The 9,907-nt window shown below is 36.1% G+C and overlaps 1 protein-coding gene across 10 annotated transcripts in view; it reads right to left on the bottom strand.

Annotated features, from left to right (window-relative positions):
• The window catches only part of CEP170 (centrosomal protein 170), a 147,073-nt gene that overhangs the window by 97,361 nt on the left and 39,805 nt on the right, over positions 1–9,907 (bottom strand). The gene's annotated exons all lie outside the window — the stretch shown is intronic.

Genomic DNA, 9,907 nt, shown 5'->3' on the forward strand with positions numbered 1-9,907 from the left:
TTATTAACTGTTGGTGATGGCATGTATAGTATTCTCAACTGGATTGGTCTGAGAAGTATTTCATGATGGGCAAAGTATTTTTACAAGCAAAATGAGAAATAGCGATTGACTGTTTTAAAAAATAATTAGAATAATAAAAATACTGATTGGGGAAAACACAGAAAAGATATTGAATTTTGAAGTGGGGAGATTAATGTCTCTGTACTGACTGACATGCATGGCATTTTGAATTCTTGCTTTCTGACTGTGTCTCCAGTGAGCCTACATGACCTATAGCAAAAATCTCTCTTAAAAAAAAAAAAAAGAAAAGCACATACCACCAAGTATGATGCAATAGCGAAATAAATGATACTATTTTATCAACCTTCAGTTTTCTATTGTAATACTCAAGATGTTACATAACCTTTCTGAAAAGATGTAAAGGCATGTATAACTTTGCACTTTTTCTTTTTAATTTTTTAAAAAATATTATTCTTCAATTTGACCAGAAAGACACAGAGTGAGAGTTGAGTGAGAAGGCAAGCCCGTCAGGTCCAGAATTTGAACCATGGTCAGCCATGTGGGAGTCCAGCACCTTAATTACCATGTCACCTGCCAGTACTATACATTTTTTTTCTTTAGCTATCAACGAGCACAGTTGAAATTCCAAACTTCTCATTTAATATCCATAAAGGTGAAGAGAAGAAAACAGGCATTTCTCAATTATAAGATGAAAAGAGACAGCAGTACTCTAGATGCAATAATGATAAAACTGATAATGAACAAAATTATGAGATCATAGCTCTTCAAATGAAGATAATCCTTCATGAATTTTCTCTACTGCAAGAATCAATGAAGAAAACAAATATTTCCAAGGACAAAAAGAAAATTAGGTATTTTTTGGATCAGCAGATAATGTAATGGCTATGTAGCTGGACTCCCATGCAGTTAACCAAGGTTCGCGTCCCAGACCCAGTGGCTTAAACTTCATGCTGGGCCCGCATGCACGTGTGTGTGTGCACGTGCCCAGGATCCCAAGAGGAGAATGGAAGAGAAGGGATTGTGGCGTGGCCATCCCCCCAGGCGGTGATCTCTCTCTTTCTCTCTGTCTCTCTCTGTCTTTTTGGCAAGTGCACATACCCTATAGCAAAAACCTCTCCCACCCCCAAAAAAGGAAAATAAAGTATTTTTTTATTCAGTCTGTCATTTTGGTAAGAAGAATTATACAATATTTTCCAAGAACTTGAACCACATTATATTTTAGAAGAAAATTTGAGAGTATTCTTTTTTTTTCTTTGTGTTCCAACACTTATTTGATATAGGTAGACAAATGCTCTGACTACACAAAAATGACTAGAAAGAAAGAAACGATAGAGAAAAAGAATTACTGGATTGATGTTCTAATTGTTGTGTATACATCTAAAAATAAAATGTTTTATAATTATAGAAGAAAGAAAATTACCATTCTCTCTTTTTTTAAAGAATTATTTATTCCATTTTATTTGCTTTATATTTTTGTAAGAGAGATTTCTGCTATAGGGTGTGTGCACTTGCTGGAAAGACAGAGAGAAGTGAGAAATCACCCTCTAGGGTGTATTGCCACACTGCAATCTCTTCTCCTGCATTCTCTTCTCGAGATTTTGGGCATGCATGCACATGTGTCCAGTGTGTTTCAAGCCACTGGGTTTGGGACTTGAACCATGGACGGCTATGTGGGAGTCCAGTAACATGACCATCATACCATCTGCTGGTCCCTATTTATTATTATTATTATTATTATAATTCAACCAGAGAGTGATAAGGAAAGCGGGAAAGCAAGCCACCAGGTCCAGGATGCAAAACACAACCGGCCCTGAAGGAGTCCAGTGCCTAACCCCTGCGGAACCTGCCAACCCCGAAAATGGCCATTCTCTCAACAAAATTATAAGCTGTTGAAGCAGCTTTTTAAAGCACTTGATAGTGTAAGATCAAAAGTCAGAAATAAAAAACTAGAAACAACTGGCCATGGACCTGAAATCTGCAATCATCACTTATAAAATGAATCTATGTCCCAAGTGCACGTGTGACAACTGGTGAGCAACTAGCTGCATTCAAAGAACACCGTCCATTTTGGGAACCAGCAGTTAACGTAATGGCTATGTCGCTGGACTCCCACGTAGTCGACCGCGGTTCGTGTCCCGGATCCGGTGGCTTAAAAAAACTCACGCCGGGCGCGTGTGCGTGCGTGCCCAAGATCCCGAGAGGAAAATGGAGGAGAAGGGATTGCGGTGTGACCATCCCCCCTGGGGGGTGATTTCTCGCTTTCTGTCTCTATGTCTCTCTCTGTCTGTCTGGCAAGCGCACGCGCCCTACAGTGAAAATCTCTCCAAAAAAAAAAAAATTCTTTTCGTCCATTTTGATTGCAGACAGCCCCCAACTTAAGATAGTTCAACTTGCAATTTTTTTACTTTATGATAGTGTAAAAGTGATGCATATTTAGTAAAAAATGTATTTTGAATTTTCATCTTTTCCTGGGCTAGCACTGTGCAGTTCTGTACTGTCGTGTAATGCTGGGCAATGGCAGTGAGCCCCAGCACTCAGCCAGTTGAGAGAATAGGACAGCGAACAACTAACACTCTGCAATGTATTATGCTGCCAGTAGTATTTTGGAGGTACTGTACTTTTTGTGTTTTCACATCCCATAATATCTACATAATGCTCATTTTCAACTTATGGTCTTTTCAATTTAAAATGGGTTTATTGGAAGGTAATCCAATCATAAGAAAAGCATCTATAATAGGTACTTTTGAAAACCAGGAAAATATGGAATAAAAATATGAGTTTGCCAGGTCTAATATTTTATTAAAATTTCAAGTTGTTCTCATTATCTTTTTATTTGTATTTCTATAAATTACTTATATAATTATATATATGCCCATTATATATGTGTGCAGATAGACAGATAGATAGTAATATATAGTTTTTATACACACATACATACCCACATACACATATTAAAAAGGGCTGACTGGGGACCAGCAGGTGGTGAGGTAGTTAAGGTTCTGGACTCCCACATGCCAACTATGGTTCAAGTACCGGGCCTAGCAGTTTGTTTTTTCTCTCTCTCTCTCTCTTTCTTTTTCTTTCTCTCTCTCTGGTGAATGCACATGCCCTAGAGCAAATTAAATAATAATAAATTATTCTTAAAAAAAAAGATTCTACTGGATACAGATACATAGATGGCACAAACTATTCCTGACGTACTGGGAGTTAAAGACCTAGAATTTGCTAGACCTACAGAATGCAGAAGAAATATTATACTTAACTGTCCAGAATGTAAGCATCACATAAATATCCAACAAGCTTTTCTAAATAAAGCTTTAAAACTACTTTACTCTTCCCTTTTTAATTCCATTTTTCTATTTTCTATTCAATTGAATTTGAGATGGCCGTGAAAGTTTGTTTCCTCCCACCATGAAGAGGAAGTTTAGAAGAGTCCTGAATGATGTACAATAAAATATATAAGGGGATTATCTCATTATAGTCATAGTCTCACATTTCTATGCATAAATGGCTCTTTATAGTATGTCATATTTAATACACATACCAGTTTAACAGGTCAGCTTATATTTTAATTTTTAAAAATTATTTTACATAATGTTGTTTATTGTTATTATTATTAATTTTTAATTTGACTAGAGAGAGACAGAGAGATGGGGAAAGTGAGAAAGCAGCCACCAAGTCTGAGACTCAAACTATGGTCAGCCATGAGGGAATCCAGCAACAAAACCACCACACCACCTGCCGAACCCTAATATACCAGTTTCTACATCTACAAAAGAAATCAGAAAAAGTTTCAACCTTGATTTCAAGCACAGACATGTGAAACAACAGAATGCTACCAAAATGCTAGATCACACCTTAGTATGATTTCTGAGTCCTCCTAAATCACAAGCTTCCAGTGCTTCACAGAAATGTTGAAACAATAATCCAAAAAAAAATTCAAAGGCTTCTGAGAGTTATAAACTCCTAATTTTAGGTTTATTTCCAAAATGAAAATTTAAGAGTATTTTAAAACTTATGTCTTGAGTTTACTATAGTAATGTAAATATAATTACAAAACAGAAAATCTGAGGAAAACTTTGAAAAAGAATATTAATTCACTGTCTGGTATGTACAAGATAATGAACTAATTAATTACAATGCATAAAATGTTACAGTTCTGAGCCAATTTTATTTAAAACTGTCTCTAACAACCTAAAATACCTTATTTACTTACAAGGCCTAACAGGACCTGTAAGAGCCATTTAAGTTTAAGATTGCTCAACTCTCTTAATTAATCCCTAGTATGTGTTTAAAGTATATACAAGGTATTTTCAGAGATCATGAAACATAATTTAAATATACTGCTGTTTATAACAGAGTATTTCCTAAAGGTGAAAAAAACTTAGTTAATATGAACCGACGCAAAGTTTTCAGCTCACAAATATGCAAATGAAAATATCTGGGGGAAACTAGTCTTCTGAAGGTCTAAAATTATAAAAGAAAAAGAGAAAATTTCAAAGAGCAGGAAAATAATTATCATTTTAGTGAATCATATATGAAACATTTTAATAAATTAGACAAGAAAAAAAATGAGTTCTGTAATATGTCAATGCCATTTGTTCATATCTCTACCTGATAGGTAGGACAGATGAGAAAAATAAGGCACTGAAAGTGAAGAAACAATCAAGATCTCAAGGTTCAGCAATGCCAATGAGAGGACTTAAATTCAGGTCTCTGAATTACAAATCCTGTGTTTGTCACATCAAGAAAGGTTAGGTGCCCAAGTTAATCAGCTTCCCAAATTCCCCCATCCAAAATACTACCCCAAAGGAGCAAACCAAACGAGAGAAGTAACTATGTAATTTACATACAAGTAAATTATGTAATTGATGGTATACAATTATATAACCACCATGTACTATATTGATGCCTGGGAAACTGAAGAGTGGCCAGGAGCACAATCACCGCAACTGCTTTGACAGCCACAAAAGCCTTCCCTTCTTCCCTAACCCTTCCTTTCATACCCTGAGTGAGGGGCATCTGCCCTCTACATACGGCATGCTGGTTTAATGCTGGCGGGAACTCCCATGTGAAAAGGAGGTGCAGAGGTGGCTGGATCATGGGGCAGCCAAGTAACAAACGCAGGGTTGGAATGAGATATGAGTGGTACAGATGGCACAGGCCATAGTGCCTGGCAAAGGGGCAAGTGTTCAGTGGAAAGAGGAGGCAGGCAACAGGGAACTCTGAGTAGGGTTCCCACAGCAAGAAAGCTTTAATGGGGCTGGAAGGAAAATGACCTATTAACATTAAACATCAGCAAAATAACAGTTCAAACTTCCTTAGGAAGAACAATCTCATTTCTGATGGCCATGACATAAAGGGCAGATCTAGATCTCTTCAGAGTACTGGAGAGTATTTTGGAGTGGGGAGTAGGAAGTGATCATTTTATAATCTGGTTGGTAAATGCTTTTCTCAAAAATGTAACAATGTATTCACTGAAAAGTATACAGTTGCAGGGTGCTAAACAGTTGCAGGGTGCTAAATGTGTCTTCATTACTTTTCTTGCCATAGAATAACTTAAATTTATTGAATGATTACTATGTTCTGGTCATGTAAAATGATTAACTTATTTCTACCTTCACAACCTGTGCGATAGATATCATTTATTATTCCTATTAAAAATAAGAAGAACAGAGAAATTAAATTACTTGTCCAAGGTTACATCATTAGTAAGAATTCAAGATAGGTTCATAACAGCTGACACTGTGTCCCCACTACTTCTCAAATTACTACTTTCAACCTGATGCTCATATTTCTAATATTATATGAATATTAAGAGTAAACAGGGTATAAATAATAGCCTAAATGCTCTCATAAGAGAATATGTAGCATGATAGTAGTTCCAAGACTTTGGACATTATTTGGCTGCCAAAGTCCTTTGTGGCACGTTTCCAGGCTATCATTTGGGTAACTGCATATGTATCATTTATGTAATGCTTTAAAGGTCTATAATAGGCACATATATGTATGGTACATTTAATCCTCACAATAATACTATAAAGCAGAAATTACAATCTCAGCATTTTATTGTTGAAGCCAGATATTAATTATTAAATTTTGCATTGCATCTTTACTTTCATAAACTTCAACTCATTATATTTTTACACACTTTTGGAGATAGTATGAATACATATGAGGAAACTGAATTTCAGAGATAAGTGATTTATCCCCAATTACATCACTGGTAAATCACAGAGCTGAGATTCAAATCCAGGTCTGAATTTCAAGTTCAAAGTGCAGATATTTCTATATGAGTTATCTTTCATTAAATTATTGAAAAAAAAAATTAAGAAAAATTTCAGTCTAGAGAAATCAGAAGTTATTATTTCCTGTTCTTTATAACAAATGACAACAAATAACTTTCATATTTGAGCAGTCTCTCTTAAAAGACTAAAACACTGATGTAATGCTCACTTATTATTTTTCAAGATGATTACAATGTAAAGACCCATAAGAATAGCACTGTGAGAAAAATGACAATTGAGACCAAATATAACACTGTTAAACAAATGTGATATGAAGATAATAACTGAACTTTCTGAAGATGATCAACAAACATTTATAGATTTGCAGACTGATAGGTTCCCTGTAGGAGAGAATAACACCTTGACTGAGAAAGGTATTAAGAAAGTTAAAACAGAGGCTTTTAGCTTACAAAGTGCAGACTAAAATGAAGGGAAATAAAGTTAATGAGGTGCTGAATAGATTATATTAAGCTATACCAAAGAAGAAAGATGATAAAGAGCAGTCTCTTTTCATTCCAGAAGGAATGATAGCATATAAGAAGAGAATGGAAACAAGAAGAAAAGGGAATGAGACCTTGAACTGGAAATGAGAGATGATTATATTTTCTGTCTATTAAAGTACTGGGACTTTAGTGAATTCATCTTAAGACCATAAGATATCAGATACCTGGAAAGGTCACAATATAGCTGATTATATTGACCCTGCTATCATGATGAAATGATAAAGTAGAAAGAGAACTTAGAAGAGCTTTTGCGGAGTATAAGGGTGAATCTGAAAGTGGAGACAAGAAAATGGTAGACTGCAACAAAATGCAAAACAAATCAGAGGGAAAACAAGTTGAAATTCTGCAACCCAAAGGAAAGAATATACAGGGATGCCTCCAACTGCAAACACAGTTCAGGAGACTGAGGTTGCATAGTTGTGATGCTGAGACGGATGATGAAGACAATGACCACTATGCATTCGAGGCAAGAAGATCCCACAGCATTACTAGGAAAATGAAGCAGAAGAGAAAATTCACCCGCTTCTATAGCTGGAGTTGGAGTTGCTCTTGAATTCCTCATGATGTTTCTGGTCTTCAGTGTATCAAGGTGGAAGCCAAGAATATGATGAAGAATGCTCAGGGGAACCAGCAGTTAGCGTAATGGCTATGTCGCTGGACTCCCATGTAGCCGACCGCGATTTGCATCTCAGACCCGATAGCTTAAAACTCACGCCAGGCGCGTGTGCGTGCATGCCCAAGATCCTGAGAGGAGAATGGAGGAGAAGGGATTGCGGTGTGACCATCCCCCCTGGGGGGTGATTTCTCGCTTTCTGTCTCTATGTCTCTCTCTGTCTGTCTGGCGAGCGCACGCACCCTATAGTGGAAGCCTCTCCAAAAAAAAAAAAGAGAATGCTCAGAAAAATATGAATCACTTGGGAAGAAAGGAGAGGTAGCCAGAAACATATTTGATGTGAACCCATGCACTACTCTCCGGAAAGAGGAGAGCTGGTAAAAAACATTGTTAAAAGGGCAGGAGATAGTGTTCTTTTCAGTTCTTATGGTGTTGGCGGGACTCATTATTTCTTAGTTTGTTAAGGTATATTTAATAAAATTGGAGACACAGTTTATAAACTGAAGAAAACAATGAAAATAACTAAAGCACCTATTGCTTTGCTAAAATAACCTGTCTCATCTATATAAAGGGGTGTCAAAAAAGTCATGATGCATTTTTGTATAGAATAAATGTCATGACTTTTCTGACAACTCAACAGGTGTAGAAAATGGCCATCATATAATATTACAAATATTTTAAGTAGATAACAGTTCTGTATTTAATAGAATATTGAATGCTTTAGATCTATATAACTAGAAAAATTTACTGGAGTGACCATGTTATTTTTGATGGGAGAAAAATCTTTTCCTTTGATCCATCACATGTGAGCAGACCTTCTTTGGAAAGAAAGTATCTCCATTTGTGCAGGTGGGAAGCTCTGCCCTATAAGCTTGGGAGCAAATACATTATGAGTGTGTCAGAACCCAGCACTTCAAATACGTTTTAGGCTTTTTGTACAATGTATTACTGTAGTACGTCTTCAATTAGTTCATCCAAAATAAATCTCCAGAAGAAAGTTTTTAAAAAATAAATAAAAAGGGCATGCGCGTATTAGTCTACAAAAGAATTACATTAAAATTTGCTTTATGAAGCCATTCAGATAGAAAACTAGTTTCATTCAAAATGATTTAATGGTTCATGCATTGAGAACCCTATGCTAGATACTATGGTTATAATTACAGAAGAAAAGGCAAAGGAACTATTCAGGTTCGCACAATCCAGCACAGCAACAGAGATGTAAAAGTAGATTTACTCCAATACTGACAAAGCACTCAAAATATAGATGAAAACAAAGGCTCATGGGTATGGAGAAAGAAGATAATAAATCTAGAAAACAAAACCTAGAAATCAAAATTGCTAACTTATATGCCTCACATTACAACAGTTTTCTATCTGCTTTGTCTCTTTATTTTTAATCCTTTCAACATGTTAACACCATTAACAACTTAGTATTTCTTTTTCTTTTTTTTTGAGAGGTTTTTGCTATATGGCACATGCGTTCAGCAGAGAGACAGAGAGAGTCAGAGAGATAGAAAGTGAGAAATCACCCCCCAGTGGGGATGGCCACGCCACAATCCCTTCTCCTCCATTCTCCTCTTGGGATCTTGGGCACGCATGCACATGCGCCCGGCATGAGTTTAAGCCACCAGGTCCAAGATTTGAACCGTGGTAAACTACATGGGAGTTCAGCAACATAGCCATTATGCTAACTGCTGGCCCCAACAACTTAGTATTTCTAACTACAAGGGTCTTATTCTCTCTGACCCATTTAGAAAGAGATGAAATTTGAGTTTTGTTTTAAAAAATAAACAGAACTTTTATAAATGGCAAAGGAAATATAAGACCACGAGGCTGAAGAAAATCTAAGAAATTACTTAGAGAAGCAGACAACAGTAAGAAGACTACAATTTTGGATGTATGACAAGATAAAGTATGATGGAGCATGAGTCTGGAAAAGTGCATAAGGCCAAGAGAGAATACCTAGGCATCTTTTTATGTTCTGTGGCTACTTAATCTGACAAGTGCAGACAGTACAAAGGAAATAATAAGAAAAAATCTGCTGCAGTAACAACAGCAACACCAAAAACTTCAAAATACAAACCCCCCAAAAAAGAAAGAACATTAGCATTTAGATAATGTACTACATATATTAAAATAAGTAACTGTATTTCACTTTTTTTTTAGGTCCTCCTTTATCTGGCACCAAACCACCTTTTCTTCTGTATTTTGTAAAGTAACTCATTCTTCTCTGTCCCTGAGAGTACTCTTTTGCATTCTTAATGCCATGACTTCCATTTTAAAAAAAAATATTTATTTATTTAATTCCATTTGTTATTATTTCTTTAATTTGACCAGAGAGAGACAGAAATAGAGAAAAAGGGAAAGCCAAAAAAGAAAGCCGCCACTTCCAGATTCAAACCATGGCTGGCCATGTGGGAATCCAGTGCCTTTAACTACCATGACATCTGCTGATCCAATGCCATGACTTTCTACTGTTTGCC

The sequence above is a fragment of the Tupaia chinensis genome, unplaced genomic scaffold (genome assembly GCF_000334495.1).
Source record: "Tupaia chinensis unplaced genomic scaffold, TupChi_1.0 Scaffold000532_1, whole genome shotgun sequence".
NCBI lineage: Eukaryota > Metazoa > Chordata > Mammalia > Scandentia > Tupaiidae > Tupaia > Tupaia belangeri.